Consider the following 16,940-nt stretch of genomic DNA (forward strand, 5'->3'; position numbering starts at 1 on the left):
CGAAAATTACCGTTGGTGAACACAGTATCCTGTCCAAACGAGAACTGAAATATCTGGGTGTTATTATAGATGATCGACTAAACTTCAAGAGTCACGTGAAATATGCATGTGAGAAAGCAGCGAAGGTCGCGACTGGAATGGCTGGAATTATGCCAAATAACGCGGGACTATGTAGTAGCAAGAGGCGCCTTCTGGCTAGTGTATCCAATTCGACACTACGTTACGGTGGTCCGGTCTGGGTCGCAGCGCTCGAAGTTAAACAAAATCGGACACTGCTAATCAGAACCTTTAGAATTATGGCGATGAGAGTAGCGAGTGCATACCGAACGATATCTGCAGAAGCAGTATTCGTCATAGCGGGAATGATCCCCATCGACATCATCCTCGCTGAAGACAACGTACGCTATATGCAAAAAACAACGAACGCGCAGAGCAACAGAGAATTGCAGAAAAGAGCAAGATTAGATTCAATACGAAAGTGGCAACAGGTATGGAACAACACGTCTAACGGTCGAAGGACCCACCGACTAATTCCAAATATCACAAATTGGATTGGGCGAGAGCATGGAGAAGTAAATTTTTATTTGACGCAATTTCTGTCAGGTCATGGATGTTTTAGGCGGCACTTGAACAGGTTCGGACATGCGAACTCACCGTTCTGTCCTGAGGTGGTCAAGTAGACGAAACAGCGGAACACGTGGTCTTCGAATGTCCTCGATTTGTCCAGCAGAGAAGAGAATTGATCGTTGCGTGTGGGCCCAATTTGAATGCCGATAACATCGTACACGAAATGTGTAAAAGCGAGAACTCGTGGAATGCAGTGAATAGTGTCATAGTCGCAATAATGACGGAACTCCAACGAAGATGGAGAGTAGACCAAAGAATGAGCGCAAGAAACACAGAGCAGTGAGTGCATAAGCACAGCCACCTCCCGAAGTAATACCAAACGGTGGTTCCGGGAGGGAAATGGCATGAAGAAGGAGGTGGTTTTTGGTGAGTAGGAATCTCACACTATCCAGTCAACACGGCGACTGGGTGTCTATGCAAGATTTCCACCTTCTACAAAAAAAAAACACACACACACACACAAATGAACGCACAGCGATGCCATCGTTTTAATCGCTTCCGTTCCCAGACATGTTCGCGTCTGCCTTTATCATGTTTGTTTGGTTAATTGAACCCGCGGTCACACGATCCTCGATGTGTCCTCTTCGTCCCGCACGGGCAACATAATAATATGCTGGTTCGGATGTTTTGTCACCGTGGGTATGATATTAAATATCGATATATGGTACGAACGAAAAAAACAGGAAGTGGGTTATATCTATGGTATAACCGCAAGGGTGACGTAGGACTATCGTTGATTTAGAGATCATTTGTATGAAGTTGAATCTGAATTCATTCTGAATGAATGAATATTTGGAGAACTTCGAAAACGAGAGCGTTACGTTGGAGGCACAAGGTTTTATGCATCCAATATTGGATACGGAAATATTCTACTGATGGGGAAGAATAATCTTCAGAAGCTATCCTGTTGATTGCGATTGATTGAAAAACCACAAAACCAAATGTATTTGGTCACAGTGTTACATGGATAGAAAACATTCAATTAAACTCTTTCACATGAATATATTTTGAAAATTCCCAAAGGAACTGGCAGATTATTTTCAGTAACGATTAGATATTTCCACATTTTCCTCGATACGGGAAGCCCACCAGTGGTTAATGCCAACTCGATAACCACCTGTTAATAGCACTTGATTGAAACATATTTGGTCACAGTGTAACATGGATAGAAAACATTCAATTAAATTCTTTCACATGAATATATTTTGAAAATTCCCAGAGGAACTGGCAGATTATTTTCAGTAACGATTAGTTATTTCCACATTTTCCTCGATACTGGAAGCCCACCAGTGGTTAATACCAACTCGATAACCACCTGTTAATAGTACTTGATTGAAACATATTTGGTCACAGTGTTACATGGATAGAAAACATTCAATTAAACTCTTTCACATGAATATATTTTGAAAATTCCCAAAGGAACTGGCAGATTATTTTCCAGCAATGATTAGATCTTTCCGGAACTTTCTCGATGCTGAATGGCATCCTAACGGAAAGAGTTCTGCGCGTGTATGTGTCGATCCTTCGCCGTCCACCTCCTCCAGCACGTTAGGCAACGATATTGTCTTGTCGATGTCCTCACGAAAAATGAATGTGTCTCACCACCAGAATATCGCTTAAGTATGCTTTTTGTGTGTGATTGAATCGAGAGAAGGTGTGGTTTACGATGGCAATTTGGAAGGCAAACTAGAGGGGAATGAACTCTCTGAGCTCGGAACTTTCGGCGACTGAGCAATAATCGATTGCGGGCGCATACAATATTGGATACGGAAATATCCTACTGATGGGGAAGAATAATCTTCTGAAGCTATCCTGTTAATTGCGATTGATTGAAAAACCACAAAACCAAATGTATTTGGTCACAGTGTTACATGGATAGAAAACATTCAATTAAACTCTTTCACATGAATATATTTTGAAAATTCTCAAAGGAACTGGCAGATTATTTTCAGTAACGATTAGATATTTCCACATTTTCCTCGATACTGGAAGCCCACCAGTGGTTAATGCCAACTCGATAACCACCTGTTAATAGCCGCGCGTGTATTTGTGTGTAGCGATGTCTTCCCAGGGAACCGTTTGTGGCATCCTTCTCCTCCTGATAGATTCCCTTCTGGCCTAGGGTGCACAAACAGGCTCTTGGTGACACCGTTCATCCGCGCTTTCATGATAAATAAAGAGCTTCACCGTAACAGCGACAACATGCTCCAATCGCTGTTCAATTAGAACTGAGTGGATTTCTTCTTCTTCTTCTTTTTGGCTTTAAGAGGGTTTAAACTTTTCAGTTCATTCGCCTCTACGTAACTGAGTGGATTTCCGAGCGCCGCTCGCTTATATACCGATTGGTGATTTCAATAGCCTGTTTTGAAAGCAATTTTAAGACTATTGAAACAAGTTTTTGGATCAAAAAGTAACAAGTATATAACGCGTAGACATTTTATCTTTCGAATCACGGTGCTTCTGACATTCAACCGAGACGGTCATGTTTGTAGCGCCCCTTTGAAAAGAGTAGCGAAAATAGAAGTTTTCTCCTCATACAACTGGTTCTATGCTAAAGGAAATTCCTTGAGGCTCTAATCAGTCCTAAATAAAGTTTTCTCCCACAGGTGTACAAGACGAGGACAAGGAGGAGGCCACCGAATAGCCTAGACGGTTGGTGGCTTTCGATACCGGCAGTTTTCACTGCCCCTAGCGTCGGTCCCTGTTTTTGGCGCGCTTTATAGCTTGCTTAATTTTTCTACCGTATATCGCTAACTGTTTATATTGTTATACTTATATTTGGTGGTGGTTTTTTCTTTACAGCTGGTGTTGTTTCCTGCGCTGCGGATTAGTGGTGTTGCCACACTACCTTCTCTCCGGTGCGGGGGGCTTTCCCCCCAGCAGCTGTACTTAGTGCAAGTGATTTATAAACAGTATCTTTCTACCCATAGCCTCCCAAGGCAATAGTGATTATAAGGACATTTCAGTAGTGTTGAAGCAATAAGTACAGTGCATTTCTAAATTTTTTCTATACCATTTCCGAAGATAGTGATTTTTTGTTCTAGTAGTACCAGTGCTTTTTCTAGATATTTTGTGAAATTTTCACCGTTCTTCCTGGCTGTACCCCCTGGTATAGCCAGCCACAATCATGGCTTCCAGTAGCTCTGGCATCGCCGGCACCGGTAAGTCAACAAACCTATATAATGGCGTGCCCACCACACGCACCTCTCCTTTCTGGGCTGACCCCCTATGCGGGGAGCTCCAAATTTTATTACTTAGAGCAACTGGCAAGAATACTCTACCATCAAACCCTTTCGTAGTTTCCAAAACCATCCAAGCTGTTACGGATCGCGATTTTAAGGACGCGAGACCACAGCGAGATGAAAATAACAATTTACAATATGTTATCCATATTCGCAACAAAGAATATGTGGATGCACTCCTGGGTATTAAGTCATTAATTGACAAAACCCCTGTGGAGATAAATTTTCACCCTACCTTGAACCAGCGCAAATGCGTAGTATCGTGTAGGGATGTTATTGATATGGCAGAAGCTGCACTTTTAAAAGAGCTTGCTGACCAAAGAGTCATAGCAATCAAACGAATTTCCCGTATGGACCCAACCAAGAAGGAATTAATTCCAACTCCAACCTTGATTTTGACAATCAGAGGTACTGTAATTCCTGAATACATCAATTTTGGCTTTATCCGCGCCCCCACTCGTAATTTTTATCCGAATCCGATGCAGTGTTTCGGCTGCTACAAATTCGGACACACTTCGAAAAAATGTAGGACCAAGATCCAATTATGCCGAAACTGTGGACAAGCACACCCAGAACTAGGCAATGAAGAAACTGCCAAGAGCTTTATTTGCAACGCTCCTGCCTACTGTGTAAATTGCAGTGGCAACCACCCTTCTACTAATAGAAAATGCCCCGCATGGGTTGCAGAAAACAATATTACCAAAGTGAGGGTAGACCAAGGAATATCGTACAAGGAAGCCAAACTAAGCTACCAGGCCAAGATAAATGGATCCTCTTACGCAAGCAAAGTCCAAGAGAGACTTAATGTAGCCCAAAGTACAGGATGCAATCGCTGCAAGTGCAACTGCACGCAATCCAACCCTACCCCAATCATTCCAACGGTTTCCACACCGATAGTTAATCTACCAGACATGGAATATACCATCTCCACTTCCGATTCCGAAACTGATTCAGAAATTCCCATGGAAACTGAATCAGCAAAATTAAACAAACGAAAAATTAAAAATATTAAAACTACAACTTCAGATGAATTGAAATCATCTGAAGATGAAAATTTCCGCGTTAATGAAAAAACAAGGAAAAGGTACAAAAACCAACAACTTCAAATATCTCAACCGGCCGCCCCACAACTGGCCGACCCTCAACCATCTACTTCACACAAAACAGTACCCAACACAAATAGAACAATACCAAATTACTTAAAATTTGACCCTAGACTGAAGACCAAGATTTCCAAAGGTAACAAACAGTCTAAATAATTTCAGTTATACCTCCTTCCACATTAATTAAACCCTTCAAGAGCCTCCATAATATTTTTTCAAGTTCAACACTCCACACAAAAACAGTACACCTGTTGTCCAAGATTCAACATCCAACCGAAAACTTGCCATTCAATGGAATTTGCGTGGGCTTAGTAGGTCAATGGATGAAATTAAATTAATGTTAGCTGAGGAGAAACATCTCCCACTAACACTTGCATTCCAAGAAGCCAGAGTGACTAAGATTACACCCGATTTTAACCTTTCACTACAAGGTAAATACAAGTGGTACTTCCGTGAGGGACTTACCTCACGCCAGGGTGGAGTATGCCTCGCTGTTTTGAGCCATCTCCCACATACCCTCATCCAAATTTCATCACAGTTACAGATATGCGCAATCCAACTCACGGGACCGTTACGGTTAACCCTCGCTTCTATATACATTTCCCCAACGCATAGTAACAGTAATTTGGAAGCAGAAATGAACAATGCCATTCAACAATTACCACACCCTTTCATAATCATGGGTGATTTTAACGCCTACCATACTGTATGGGGTGGCCAAAGATGCAATTTAAGAGGTAAAATTATTTTAAAAATAGTTGAACAACTTAACCTCATCATCCTGAACGACTTCCAACATACTCGTATGGATGAACACTCTGGCTCTACTTCTTCAATTGATTTAACGATTACCTCATGGGACCTAGCGCCCAGAGTCAGATGGTGTGTCGATGATGATCTAAGAGGAAGTGATCATTTTCCCATTCACATCCGAACACTGACCAGTAATCCAAAAATCCTCCTGCGAAGGAGATGGTTGTACCAATTTGCCGACTGGGATGGTTTCGAATCAACCATTTCGCATCTGTTACCTGCACAGGGTAACTATTCAGTAGAGGAGTTTTCCCAAGCCGTTTTCGCTGCTGCGAAAGCTAATATACCCCGCACTAGTGGTATCTCCGGCCGGAAGGCAGTCCCATGGTGGAATAATGATGTCAAACAGGCCATTAAATCCAGAAGAAAAGCGCTGAGGAAGCTTAGAAGACAACTGGACGGTAGTGAGACAAAAGTACTTGCCCTAGCTGATTTTCAATCCACTAGAGCTAGAGCAAGGAAAATTATAGCGGAAGCTAAACAAAATAGCTGGCTTAAATTTCTTGATAGCTTTTGCCCTCAGACAACTTCTAGTGAACTGTGGAGCAAGGTTAATGCAATCAGTGGCAAAAAAAGATCGCGAGGCTATTCTATTATGATCAATGGTACCACTACCGATGATCCCGGAACCATTGCTGAACATTTAGCTGACCATTTTGCTAGTACTTCTGCCACCTCCAACTACAAAAGCGACTTCAAAGCTCGTAAAACTGCCGCGGAGACTACAGAGTTTCCCTCGGACTCAGGGGAACCTCATATTTACAATATCAGGTTCTCCATGAAAGAAATGTTGTGGTCCATTAGTAAGTCCAAAGGCAAATCAGCCGGACCAGACGAAATAGAATACAGCATGTTAAAAAAATTACCTTTCCACGTCAAAACGTCGCTGCTCCAAATTTATAATAACCTTTGGGCTAGCAAATGTTTCCCCGACTCATGGAAGGAAGGGCTAGTCATCCCCATCCCTAAACCGATGGAGAAAAAACCACTAGCCACTAGTTTTCGTCCCATCACCCTTCTCAATTGCCTAGGTAAGGTCTTCGAGAGAATGATCAAACGGAGATTGATGACGAACCTTGAAGAACGTCATCTCCTGGATCCTCGACAACATGCTTTTCGTCAAGGCAATGGTACCAACACGTATTTCAGCCAACTTGATCAACACCTTCACGTGATCACGCGAGACCACCTCCACGGGGAACTCGCTCTGTTGGACATATCCAAAGCCTACGATACAACCTGGAGATATAATATCTTGGACCAACTCCATCAATGGGGTATCGAAGGTAATTTGTTCGAGATAATTCGCAGTTTTCTACAAAATCGTAGCTTCAAAGTTCTTCTCGGAGGAGTCACCTCCACCAGTAAACTGCAAGAAAATGGAGTGCCACAGGGTTCTGTGCTATCGGTAGCTCTTTTCCTGATAGCGATGCAATCATTATTTGATGCCATACCCCAAAATATTGACGCTTTGCTATACGCAGATGATATTCTGCTAATTTCAAAAAACCCATTCCCAGTACTAGCAAGAAGAAGACTTCAGGAAGGAATCTCGTCTGTTAATAACTGGGCGAATTCCGTGGGATTTAGGATCTCAGCTGAAAAATCTCAAGTTCTTCATTGCTGCAACAATAAGCGTCACAGGAAAAAACTACGTTCTTATCTTCTGAACGGTAGTTCCATTAAACGAGTCAATTCTGCACGAATTCTCGGTGTAATGGTGGACAAAAAACTCACGTTCAATAAACATATAAAGAGTACAATATCGGACATTAAAAACCGCCTTAACTTAGTTAGCGTTATAAGCGGTCGAAGCCGAACAGGATCCCGCAAAACTATCTTCAACATTGGAAGAAGCTTAGTCTATTCCAAACTTACTTACGGTATTGAACTCTTCAGCCGTGCCACCTGGAAAACGCTTGAAGAACTGAGGCCTAGCTATCAAAAGATAATAAGACTAGCTTCAGGGGCCTTTAGAACTAGCCCAAGTAAAGCGTTACTCGCTGAGTCAGGCAATTTACCTTTCAAATTGTTCCTCACGAGATTCTACAGCACGCGCGCGATACGAACGCTCGAGAAACATCCAACATTTGAATCCTCACTTGTGAGAGTGAATAACTGGTTGCAGGATACATGCCGAACCACTCTTCCAACGATTGCACCAATTCCCATTATTAACCTTCGACCATGGTATAAACGGGAACCTCAGATTGATTGGTCAATTAAAAATTCTGTGCGAGCTGGTGAAAACAGCAGCATAGTTTTGGCCATTTTCAACAACCACATCCACAGTAAATACCTTTTTCACCACAAGATCTTTACAGATGGATCCTTTGATGGTTTACAAGTAGGTATCGGCATTTTTGCTAATAACCTGCAAGTTAAGTTCCAACTCCCAAATATCTGTTCGGTATTTTCAGCTGAATTAGCGGCACTTCTTATCGCTACATCAAAGTGCGAACACAACAGAAAGACGGTTATTTTCACCGATTCTGCTAGCGCGCTTCTTGCTCTTGAGAGCGGAAGTAGCAAACATCCATGGGTACTCGCAATTGAAGAGAAAACTGCCCAAAATGATATCACCTTCTGCTGGATCCCAGGTCACTGTGGAATCCGCGGTAACGAAGAGGCTGATCGCCTAGCCAAAGAAGGGAGAACATCCGAACTATGGAGCACAAGCGTCCCATCTGATGATATAACCAGATGGGTTAACTCATCTCTGATGACGTGCTGGGAGAACGAATGGAACATCTGCAGAGATACTTTTTTGAGAAAAATTAAAAACACTACCCATCCTTGGATGGATAGAAACCAAAGATCTTTTCAAGTATGTCTAACACGTCTTCGTATTGGACATACCAAATTAACGCACAGGTTCTTGGTTGAAAAAACCGAACCACCCATTTGTAATACCTGTAACGTCAGGCTGACCGTAGAACAGAACATTTTCTACTTGTCTGCCCACGTTACAACCTTATGAGAACTAAGTTTCAGATAGCTGACAACCCAAGGACAGCCCTAGCAAGAGATAACTTGGAGGAGGACAAATTACTGCATTTCCTGAAGGAGACGGATCTTTTGGAGCTTATTTAACCATTATACAATTATTTACTATATGTTACAGACTTAACCACATCATTCATACTAACACCTAATGCTTGTGAGCTAATATATGTGTTACCAACGTATTACATATGTTAGGTCACACACATTTTATTTATAAAAAAAATAAATTAATAAATATATATATAAAAAAAAAAAACAAAAAACAAAAAAAAAAATTAGTTAGATATGTAGTTAGATATCACAAACCAAACACACCCACACACACACTTAGACACACACTCACAACAAAATACACAGATTTTAATTTTTTGTAAAAAAAAAGGCTCTTTTCCGACATACGAATTCAAATTTTGCGTGGATGGCACACAAGTCAATTAACATCTTTTAATTACCATATAATTCACTTTCAGCTTCCTGGGCTAGACATCATTTCTCATTTTATTTTCTTTCAGCGTGTTTGATATAATTATTTCTTATTTCTACTACCAGGTGACCAAATATGCCTCCCATTACTAACGTACTTCTCTTCCAGCATATGTTATACAATTATTACACTATATACATGATTCACCGGAAACGAGAGCAGAGGAAGCATGCGCGAAATTTGATTTAAAAAAAAAAAACCCAAGGCCTTTCTCAAGGCTAGAGGCGAATGAACTGAAAAGTTTAAAGCCTCTTTAATTCAACATCATCATCATCATCTTTCGAATGAAGTGTTTATCATACCATTTCGTTCAGTTATTTAGGAGCTATTAACGCTCAAAATCTCGGTCTCCGGCGTAACGCTTTCGTTTTCGAAACTTTGATTTTACACCCCGGTATAGAAATGAAAGACGTAGTCCTACGTCAAAAAATGACGAATGAACACAAACAAAAACGATAGTGGGAACGAAATGGAATCCACCCAATGGTTTTGATTACGCTTTGAAAACTGATACGGTGTTAATGCTGGCTGATACTGATGTAAAACAGGAAGTGGGTTATATCTATGGTATAACCGCAAGGGTGACGTAGGACTATCGTTGATTTAGAGATCATTTGTTTGAAGTTGAATCTGAATTAATTCTGAATGAATGAATATTTGGGGGACTTCGAAAACGAGAGCGTTACGTTGGAGGCACAAGGTTTTATGCATCCAATATTGGATACGGAAATATCCTACTGATGGGGAAGAATAATCTTCAGAAGCTATCCTGTTAATTGCGATTGATTGAAAAATCACAAAACCAAATGTATTTGGTCACAGTGTTAAATGGATAGAAAACATTAAAATAAACTCTTTCACATGAATGTAATTTTAATTTCCCAGAGGAACTGGCAGATTATTTTCAGGCAATGATTAGATATTTCCACATTTTCCTCGATACTGGAAGCCTACCAGTGGTTAATGCTAATTCGATAACCACCTGTTAATAGTACTTGATTGAAAAATATTTGGTCACAGTGTTACATGGATAGAAAACATTCAAATAAACTCTTTCACATGAATGTATTTTTAAATTCCCAGAGGAACTGGCAGATTATTTTCCGGATCTTTCTCGATGCTGAATGGCATCCAAACGGAAAGAATTCCGTGCGTGTATGTGTGTTTGTGTGTGTAGCGGCTGCTTCGATGGTCACCTTCTCTTCTCCTGAAGGATAGGCTTCTCTGTGTTCCCTCACAGTTTCAAACAAACTGCTTGCGTTTCAGGGCAGATCTCGATCCTTCGCCGACCAGCACCCTCAGCAACGATGTTGTCTTGTCGATGTCCTCAAGAAAAATGAATGCGTCTCACCACCAGAATATCGCTTAAGTATGCTTTTTGTGCGTGATTGAATCGAGAGTAGGCGTGGTTTACGATGGCAATTTGGAAGGCAAACTAGAGGGGAATGAACTCTCTGAGCTCGAAACTTTCGGCGACTGAGCAATAATCGATTGCGGGCGCATACAATATTGGATTCGGAAATATCCTCCTGATGGGGAAGAATAATCTTCTGAAGCTATCCTGTTAATTGCGATTGATTGAAAAACCACAAAACCAAATGTGTTTGGTCACAGTGTTACATGGATAGAAAACATTCAATTAAACTCTTTCACATGAATATATTTTGAAAATTCCCAAAGGATGGCAGATTATTTTCCAGCAATGATAGGATCTTTCCGGAACATTCTCGATGCTGAATGGCATCCTAACGGAAAGAGTTCTGCGCGTGTATGTGTCGATCCTTCGCCGTCCACCTCCTCCAGCACGTTAGGCAACGATGTTGTCTTGTCGATGTCCTCACGAAAAATGAATGTGTCTCACCACCAGAATATCGCTTAAGTATGCTTTTTGTGTGTGATTGAATCGAGAGAAGGTGTGGTTTACAATGGCAATTTGGAAGGCAAACTAGAGGGGAATGAACTCTCTGAGCTCGGAACTTTCGGCGACTGAGCAATAATCGATTGCGGGCGCATACAATATTGGATTCGGAAATATCCTCCTGATGGGGAAGAATAATCTTCAGAAGCTATCCTGTTAATTGCGATTGATTGAAAAATCACAAAACCAAATGTATTTGGTCACAGTGTTACATGGATAGAAAACATTCAAAAAAACTCTTTCACATGAATGTATTTTTAAATTCCCAGAGGAACTGGCAGATTATTTTCAGTAACGATTAGATATTTCCACATTTTCCTCGATACTGGAAGCCCACCAGTGGTTAATACTAACTCGATACCCACCTGTTAATAGTAATTGATTGAAAAATATTTGGTCACAGTGTTACATGGATAGAAAACATTCAAATAAACTCTTTCACATGAATGTATTTTTAAATTCCCAGATGAATTGGCAGATTATTTTCCAGCAATGATTAGATCATTCTGGAACTTTCTCGATGCTGAATGGCATCCAAACGGAAAGAATTCTGCGCGTGTATGTGTCGATCCTTCGCCGTCCACCTCCTCCAGCACGTTAGGCAACGATGTTGTCTTGTCGATGTCCTCACGAAAAATGAATGTGTCTCAGAAAAAGGAAGGTCTTGTATTTATAGAGACTTTAAACTTTTGCAGTTCATTCGTCTCTAGCCTTGAGAAAGGCCCTTTGAAAACTCTACTCTACTCTATTACTCTACTCCAGCGCTACCACCTCCGCCCTCTTGCCTTGAGAAAGGCACTCGATCCCTCGCCGTCCAGCTCGTCCAGCAACGATGTTGTCCAGTCGGTGTCCACACAAAGAAAAAATGTGTCTCACCACCAGAATATCGCTTAAGTATGCTTTTTGTGTGTGATTGAATCGAGAGAAGGTGTGGTTCACGATGGCAATTTGGAAGGCAAACTAGAGGGGAATGAACTCTCTGAGCTAGGAACTTTCGGCGACTGAGCAATAATCGATTGCGGGCGCATACAATATTGGATACGGAAATATCCTACTGATGGGGAAGAATAATCTTCAGAAGCTATCCTGTTAATTGCGATTGATTGAAAAATCACAAAACCAAATGTATTTGGTCACAGTGTTACATGGATTGAAAACATTCAAATAAACTCTTTCACATGAATGTATTTTTAAATTCCCGGAGGAACTGGCAGATTATTTTCAGTAACGATTAGATATTTCCACATTTTCCTCGATACTGGAAGCCCACCAGTGGTTAATACTAACTCGATAACCACCTGTTAATAGTACTTGATTGAAAAATATTTGGTCACAGTGTTACATGGATAGAAAACATTAAAATAAACTCTGTCACATGAATGTATTTTTAAATTCCCAGAGGAACTGGCAGATTATTTTCAGTAACGATTAGATATTTTCACATTTTCCTCGATACTGGAAGCCCACCAGTGGTTAATACTAACTCGATAACCACCTGTTAATAGTACTTGATTGAGAAATATTTGGTCACAGTGTTACATGGATAGAAAACATTCAAATAAACTCTTTCACATGAATGTATTTTTAAATTCCCAGAGGAACTGGCAGATTATTTTCCAGAAATGATTAGATCTTTCCGGATCTTTCTCGATGCTGAATGGCATCCAAACGGAAAGAATTTCGCGCGTGTATGTGTGTGTGTGTAGCGGCTGCTTCGAGATCTTCCCGGGGAGCCGTTTGTGGCATCACTCTCCTCCTGATGGATTCCCTTCTGGCCTAGGGTGCACAAACAGGCTCTTGGTGACACCGTTCATCCGCGCTTTCATGATAAACGAAGAGCTTCACCACAACAGCGACAACATGCTCCAATCGCTGTTCAATTAGAACTGAGTGGATTTCCGAGCGGCGCTCGCTTATATACCGATTGGTGATTTCAATAGCCTGTTTTGAAAGCAATTTTAAGACTATTGAAACAAGTTTTTGGATCAAAAAGTAACAAGTATAGAACGCGTAGACATTTTATCTTTCGAATGAAGTGTTTATCATACCATTTCGTTCAGTTGTTTAGGAGCTATTAACGCTCAAAATCTCGGTCTCCGGCGTAACGCTTTCGTTTTCGAAACTTTGATTTTACACCCCGGTATAGAAATGAAAGACGTAGTCCTACGTCAAAAAATATGGAAAACCGGGAAGTTTCTTCCGAATATATTTCTGAGTCTAGCGACGACGAAAATCAGTTCTCGGAACAATTTTTAATTTATTCATGGCAAGCATCAATGCCAAACTCCCTTGGCCGAGTGGTTAGCGTCATAACTAACATGCCGGGTGTTCGGGTTCGATTCCCGTTCTGGTCGGGGGGAATTTTTCGTCAAAGAAATTTCCTCCGACTTGCACTGTGATCACGCGTATTCTAGAGCTTGCCACTCAGAATGCATTCAAGGCGTGTTATTTGGCATAGAAATCTCAACTAAGTACTAATAAAAATGACGCAAGTAATACTACGTTGAAACGGCGAAGTTCCTCTAGGAACGTTAGTGCCATTGAAGAAGAAGAAGATCAATGCCAAACGGTGAATGTAACCGCGGTGGTTCCCGTCTTGGGAAACGACCCAATATTGATCGTAGAGCGGAAGAAGGTGCCATCCGATTGTTCCACGACTATTTTTCTGAAACACCGTTGTATACAGATTAGCAATTCCGTCGGCGCTATCGGATGAGTCACATATTGTTCCTGAGAATAAAATCTGCAATGGAAAGTAATGAATATTTTGTCCAACGGCCCGACGCAACTGGTAAAATGGGACTTACATGCATCCAGAAATGCACTGCTGCAATTCGACAGCTTGCCTACGGCTCACCATCGGATGCTATGGATGAATACGTTCGGATTGGCGAATCCACAGCCCGAAAGTGTCTGATTGAGTTTTGTCGTACAGTGGTTGCAATATTCAGCGACGAGTTTCTGCGCTCCCCTACACGAAGTGATTTGGAACGTTTGCTTAAAATCGGGAAAGAAAGAGGTTTTCCAGGCATGCTTGGGTCACTTGATTGCTGTTATTGGGAATGGCGGAATTGTCCTGCTGCATGGGCGGGACAATACAAGGGTAAGGAAAAGAAACTCACTATAATTCTCGAAGCTGTAGCCTCGTATGACTTGTGGATCTGGCATGCTTTCTTAGGCATGCCAGGATCCAATAACGACATAACAGTGTTGCATAGATCGCCGTTGTTTTCAAACATTTATAGCGGTAAAACACCATCAGTTACGTTTGAAGTAAATGGCCGCACGTACAACACCGGATATTATCTAAATAGCAGACGGAATTTACCCTCCCCTAGCCACGCTAGTAAAGACAATTTCAGCGCCTGTTGGCCAGAAACGCAAGGTATGTTTTTGTTTCCTTCGATATGAACTTTGTTGCCATCATTTGCATTCATATTTTTTCCCTTTTGTACAGTATTTCGCAGAAAAGCAAGAGTCAGCTAGAAAGGATGTCGAACGCACTTTTGGAGTGTTAATGGTTCGATTCGCTATTGTGAAAAACCCAGCAAGGTTATGGAGTAAAGACGATTTGAATAGTGTTATGCGAACATGTATCATCCTCCACAACATGATCATTGAAGATGAACGTGAAGATGCTGTGCCTTCCGATGAATCGAGAGACAGTGTCTATGAAGTAACGAGACCTGATGATACTTTTGCAGCGTTCCTGAATCGATACAAAAAAGTACATGATACTAGGCTTCACCATGAGCTGCAAAACGACCTAATTGAGCATCTTTGGAATATAAAAGGAGACGAAGAATAGTTTCATAAAATTATTTAGTATTAAATAAAATTATTAATAATTGTTAAAAAAAAATAAGTGGGTTATATCTATGATATAACCGCAAGGTTGACGTGGAACTACCTTAGCTTAGCAATCATTCGTTTGTATTGATTAAATTCTTGATTGAATGAAACAGTTTCCAAATTCAATTGAGTTCAATATATTTGCTCTGTGAGTGAAAAAAATGAACAAATGCCGTGTAAAGTCAATTCATTTATTGTGATTGATTGTTCTTCGTTACAAGTAAATTTAATGACGGACCTTTTACGTTTGGTATAATGACTAGAACAAAATATATGTACGGAAGAATTATCAAACGTTTGATGAACCAGCCTAAGGCTGAAAATCTTTCCAATAAAGACAAAAAAAAATATCAAACGATTATTTTATTTTACATTTCCCTCTGAAGTTTACATCCCAAAAGTGTACATACTTCTCGAATCTCGAATTTGCTTGAAACTGGGAAGTTCATTCGCTTCTAGTGTCTGCACGATTTTCCCAGGTTCCTAAGTTTAGAAGATCATGTTAGGACAGACATATTCCACTCTGCACAGCGAGGACAAAAGTACTCGCAGTTTGCATTTATTTGCAGAGCCGATTTCCCCAGAAACCTCGGTTTTGAAGTCTGTGTTAGGGAAACACATTTCAATCGGAACAAAAATACTCCCGATTTGTATGAATTCGCAATGCCGATTTCCCCACGCTCCATGGATTTGAAGTCTGTGTTAGGGAAACACATTCCAGTCGGAACAAAAATACCCCCGACTTGCATGAATTTGAAATACCGATTTCTCCAGGCACCTTGGTTTAGAAATCTCTATTAGGGAACACATTTCGGTGGGAATAAAAGCTCCCCCTACTTTCGTATGTTCTTCTTCTTCTTTTTGGCTTTAAGAGGGTTTAAACTTTTCAGTTCACTCGCCTCTAGGCTCTTTCGTGTGTTTGCAATGCCGATTTCGCTGCTTGGTTTTAAATTCTGTGTTAGGGAACATTTTTCGATGAGAACAAAAGTCCCCCTACTTTCATGTATTTGCAATGCCGATTTCCCCAAGGCTGCTTGGTTTTGATGGCTGTGTTAGGGAAACCGTAAATCGGGCCAATCAAAACGATGCAGTTAGGGCGCCTAATATTTTACAGTTATTCAATTGTTTATCTAATGAAAAACAACATTTTGTTAGTTGCGATAGATGCGTAGAAATATTCCCTATCAAGTGATGCAAACATTTCTCCTATCCAGTACGAAATGTTCGAGCTATAAGCATTCGAAATCTTTCATTTTTTCCTGCATGTTCTGTGTTTAGGTTTTCATTTTACCCTCCATATATTCCGGTTAGACGTAGTCCCACGTAAAAAAATTCATTATTATTTATTAGAAGTCAAAAACATCATCGCCAAAAGACATCGAATCTGATTCCAATTCCTGTTTGGCAAATTCTCTGGTTTCGTTTAAGATGCGCTTTTGCTCTAGCACGTAATACTCCTTAGCAGTCGTACTCAAACCTTCTAGGTTCATAGACATTATGGTATGATTTGCCATCCTGATCAAAGCTACTGCCTTTTGCTTGCTGAAGGTAAGACGTTCATTTGCAGCATACGCTAACATTTTGCCAGCTTGAGCCATTTCAGTTGCTGTGTTAGAACCAACCTCTTGGTTCAACTTCCGAGCTTTGGATGCTTTCTGGCCAATCGGACGATTGGAATGTGAAGGGCCAGAATCTGCTTCGTATATATACACATGTTTTCCGATTACTTGATATCTAATAGAAGAAATTTTTCATTAATTCATGAATACATGAACACATAAATATATTTTCATTATTTAGATATACAAACCTTTACGGTGTGATATTGGTGCCATTTTGGAGCGCTTTGAAGAATGATGTAACAATGCATTAATGTAAAAGGGGTTTTTTCCGTT

The sequence above is a fragment of the Toxorhynchites rutilus genome, chromosome 3 (genome assembly GCF_029784135.1).
Source record: "Toxorhynchites rutilus septentrionalis strain SRP chromosome 3, ASM2978413v1, whole genome shotgun sequence".
In the NCBI taxonomy this organism is placed as follows: domain Eukaryota; kingdom Metazoa; phylum Arthropoda; class Insecta; order Diptera; family Culicidae; genus Toxorhynchites; species Toxorhynchites rutilus.